The sequence below is a fragment of the Herpailurus yagouaroundi genome, unplaced genomic scaffold (genome assembly GCF_014898765.1).
Source record: "Herpailurus yagouaroundi ecotype Mexico unplaced genomic scaffold, PumYag 217, whole genome shotgun sequence".
NCBI classification, from domain to species: Eukaryota; Metazoa; Chordata; class Mammalia; order Carnivora; family Felidae; genus Herpailurus; species Herpailurus yagouaroundi.
In genome coordinates, this window is record NW_024412448.1 from 2380149 (window position 1) to 2384883 (window position 4735).

A 4735-nucleotide genomic window follows, 5' to 3' on the forward strand; every position below is an offset into this window, starting at 1 on the left:
CTGAGCTGTCAGCACAGAGCCCGACATGGGGCTCGATCCCACGAACCATGAGATCATGACCTGAGCCAAAATCAAGAGTCGGACGCTTAATAGGGACAGCTGGTGGCTTAGTCGGTTAAGCATCTGACTTGGGCTCAGGTCGTGATCTCGAGGTTCGTGGGTTCGAGCCCCGTGTCGGGCTCCGTGCTGACCGCTCGGAGCCTGGAGCCTGCTTCCGATTCTGTGTCTCCCTCTCTCTCTCTGCCCCTCCCTCGTTCATGCTCTGTCTCTCTCTCTCAAAAATAAATAAAAATTAAAAAAAAAAAAAAAGTCAGACACTTAACCGACTGAGCCACCCAGGCGCCCCAACATTTAGCTTTTGGAACTCACCTCTATTTCACCGTCTCTTCCCCACCCCTCCACATGGGAACCGAGGGACGCCGTTTGCTGGGGACACAGGCCGGTGGCCCGGCCTGGTGTGGGCCCCACCCACGTGCCTTCCTCTCCCCAGAACGTGGGACCCCGGAGAGGGCAGAGCTCTGAACTCTCGGTTCCTCCTGCACCCAGAGCGGATGGCCTGTTTCCCATTTGACCGTAGAAGCTTTATGTAAACATCGTCTTGTGTTTAATTTCCTTTGTTTGGGGAGGTCAATTAAAGGTCTCCACATAATTCTATTAAATCGCTTGTCTCCCGAGCGAGCAGTTGAGGCCAGGTTATAAAACTCTGTGAGGAGGGAAGCGAACGTTTGCCCTGAAGCCCCTTCCTTCGCCTCCAGGAAAAACCAGAGGCAGGAAGTGCTCTGCAGAGAAACAGTGTCGCGATCGGGCTGGTTTCTATGCTGCCTTTTCTCCTTAGTGTCCCTTTTGTCCGAAGACCGTCCACACGAAAGCGGAGGCCTGGGTCCCTGCCTGTCCACCACCCCCCGCCCCACCCCCCAGAATGAGCTCCTCCCCTTCTCAAACCAGGGCCCCCCCCGGGGGGCAGCGGGCTGGCACACGGTTACCCGAGAGCCTCCTCTCCCTCCGCCAAGCAGGAGGGGGTGGAGGGCTCTGGTGACTTTGCGGGGGCGGGGGGGGGGCGCGAAGGGCAATGTAATAGCCCTTTCTGGTTGAGGCACACTAAAGCTCCGAGGGGTCCGTCCCTGAGCATTTTTCTCCCTCGGTCTTGAAACCATCCCTGCTTCAAGGAAATTGAATCCATGTGTGTTTGGATTAATTGCTTAACTCCTAAAAATGTTGTTTTGTAAGAGCCATTTGAGGTCCAAAAACCTTCAGTTGCTTTCCACCCTTTGCACACGGCCCAGTCGCGGGGGTGGGGGGTCCGAGCGAGCCCTCTTGGGCCGGGGCTCTGCTCACAGCTGGATCGGGCCGATGAGGAATCAACAGCCCCACGCGGGGTTCAGGTCACCCCCAAATAAGGTGGGCTTCCGAGCCCCACGCTGAGATCCGGGAAGCTTCTGGGTCCTGCTGGGTTTGGACTCTGGAGAACGGGGACACCTTGTGCGGTCTCGTGTTTAATCTGAAGTGTCCTTTCCCTGGGTCTGATTTCCAGAGCTTGGCTGCCTCGCTGGCGGGATAAATTGTCGCTGAAGAGGTTTCAGGAACCTGAAAGGATGAACTTGGCCACCTGGGAGATGCTGCTGAGGGCAGAGGCGTGCCTTCGGTTCTAGAAAGTTCTCCAGCGCTCAGGCATCGAGACTGATGGGACGCCCCCCGGTCGTGGCTGGGAGAGGAAGAACCCACCTTCCTGAGTGGCCAAATCCATCGGGAGGCGGGAGGGTTGATGTCCAGCCCGGGAGACTTCCTCTCTCTGCCTCTCTCCAGGCCTCAGTTTTCCCATCTGCTAAGTGGGAAATGGGAATAACCTCTGACCTCAAGGTGTTCTGAGAGAACTCCTGGTGCTTCCAGACCTCAGGCCCCCCTCCCTCTCCCTCCCGGGGCCACCTGCAGGTCCTTCCTTCTGGCCTCGTTCAACTACAGGCCCCCCTGGCCTCTGACACCTTCCTGATGACTTAACTGGGGCCCCGCCTTCCGTTCCCTAGTCGCCGCTGTGAACTGCGAAGATGGGCGCCTGAGCATTTCTTGCTTGCTTCCTGCTGCACTGTTGTCTTTCCAGCACGAGGACGGGCCTCCCCTTGTCTCTAACGCCCTCCCCACACGCACACTCGGGAGCGGGCCAGCACAGCCCCACTCCGTCAGTCAAATTCCCTTTGGGAGAAGCGGATCCATGGAGACAGGAGGCTGACGGGGGGTTGCCTGGGCCGAGAGGAGGGAGAACTGGGGAGCCCTGCCCACGCGAGCAAGGCTTCCATTCGTGCGGAGAAAATGGTTTGCAAGAAGAAGGCAGGTGGACCTACGGAGGGGTTTTCGGAAGAGGAGGGACGACCACAGTTGACTTTTTAGACAGCCTGCCCAGGGGGTGGCGAGGTGACAGGCAGGGGGCAGGGGAGCCGTAGAGGGGGTGAGAATGCGGATTTACGAGTCTGGATGAGAATGGATAACGAAGATGTGGTTTGTACACAACGGAATACCGCGCAGCGATGAAAACGAATGAAATCTTGCCATCGGCACCGACGTGGATGGGACTAGAATGTATCCCGCTAAGCGACATAAGCCAGTCAGAGAAAGACAAGTATCCTATGATTTCACTCGTATGCGGAATTTGAGAAACAAAACAGATGAACACAGGGGAAGGGAAGGAAAGGAAGTAGTTACAGAGAGGGAGGCAAACCGCAAGAGACTCTTAAAAACAGAGAACAAGCTGAGGGTTGATGGGGGGGCAGGGGCGGGGCAAATGGGAGATGGGCATTGGGGAGGGCACTTGTCGGGGTGAGCCCTGGGTATTGTGCGTAAGAGATGGATTTCGGGAGTCTATCCCCGAAGCCAAGAGCACACTGTATACACCGTATGTTAGGTGACTTGACGATACATTATATAAAAAATAAAATAAAAATACAATACAATAACATAACATAAAATAACGTGACATGAGATGACATGACATCATGTAACGTGACGTAACGTAAGGTAACATAATGTAACGTAACATAACATAACATAACATAACGTGACATGAGATGACATAACATCACGTAACGTGACGTAACGTAAGGTAACATAATGTAACATAACATAACATAACATAACATAACATAACATAACGTGACATGAGATGACATGACATCACGTAATGTGACGTAACGTAAGGTAACATAATGTAACGTAACATAACATAACGTAACGTAACATAACGTAACATAACGTGACATGAGATGACCTCACATAATGTAACGTAACGTAACGTAACATAAAATAATAAAATAATGAAAAAAAAAAAGAGTCTGGATGAGAAAGATGAGGTCTGGAGCCAGGAGTCGGGTTCAGGGAAAGGATGGCAAATTATACGTAGGCACTTCCGTGGGTATATCTTGGTGACTGATTAGGGAATGAAATCTTCTCTCTGACAGGCTGACTGCACCAGGAGTACATTTTTCCCCCCCAAAGGACATGTCAGTTGAAACATCCCCTTTGCCCATAGACTTTACCCTTAGCTCCCGCCAAGCCTGTACGCTGCCCGGCGTGGGGCTCACGTCCCGCCTGTCACGGGCCCACGGCCCCGCTCCGCTCTGGTCTGGCGCCTTTGTCCGCACGGGTTCTTGCGGGGTCTTTCCTATACAATTATTTTTTAAAGGGAGGAGGGGCAGTATTTAAAAATGCACAAGCGGGCGCCTGGGTGGCGCAGTCGGTTAAGCGTCCGACTTCAGCCAGGTCACGATCTCGCGGTCCGTGAGTTCGAGCCCCGCGTCAGGCTCTGAGCTGATGGCTCGGAGCCTGGAGCCTGTTTCCGATTCTGTGTCTCCCTCTCTCTCTGCCCCTCCCCCGTTCATGCTCTGTCTCTCTCTGTCCCAAAAATTAAATAAACGTTGAAAAAAAAAATTAAAAAAATAAATAAATAAATAAAAAATAAAAATGCACAAGCGACTCTGATGTGAATCTCAAGTCCGGTAAGAAGGTGATTATTTTTATTTATTAAATTTTTTAATGTTTATGTATTTTTGAGAGACACAGAGACACACACACGCAAAGAGAGAAGCTGTCAGCACAGGGGCTGCAGGGCTCGATCCCTTGAACTATGAGATCATGACCTGAGCGGAAACCAAGGGTCGGATGCTTGATGGACTGGACCACCCAAGTGCCCCGTGAATGCGCTCGGGAAGGAACTACAGACAATCTGCTAAGGTATTTCTAACGGCAACTAAGCCACGGTTTGCCCAGTGTTTGCTGTGTATTTGGCTCTTTGGGTCCTGGCCTTGCGGACGAATAACCGAGAGGTAGACTTGTAGACTCGTGTAGATGGAAATTTGTCACTTGTCAGCTCGTCAAACCCCAGGTCCAGGGGGCTGACATCACCCTCATATTTACACCTGCTCCGGGGGTCACCTGACCCAGGCCTGGCCAATCAGGGAGCCCTGCCCTCCTGACTTATTCCAAGGCGGGCTGATCAGGCAAAGGTGAGTCAGTCCTGCTGGGACAGAGGAAAAGCCTCGTCCTCTCCCACTCTTGCCCGGGCTGGTGGGCTGGGAGCCCGGAGACGCTGTGTCTACGTGACCATGAAGCTGGTTCAGAGGAAAGCAGAATTGAGACACAGAGAGCAATCCCTGAAGACAAGGTTGGCATGCCGAGGTCCAACCATGTGGAACATTCCAGACTTTCCAGTTGTGTGATCCAAATACCGCCCCCTCCTTTTTGCCTTTCA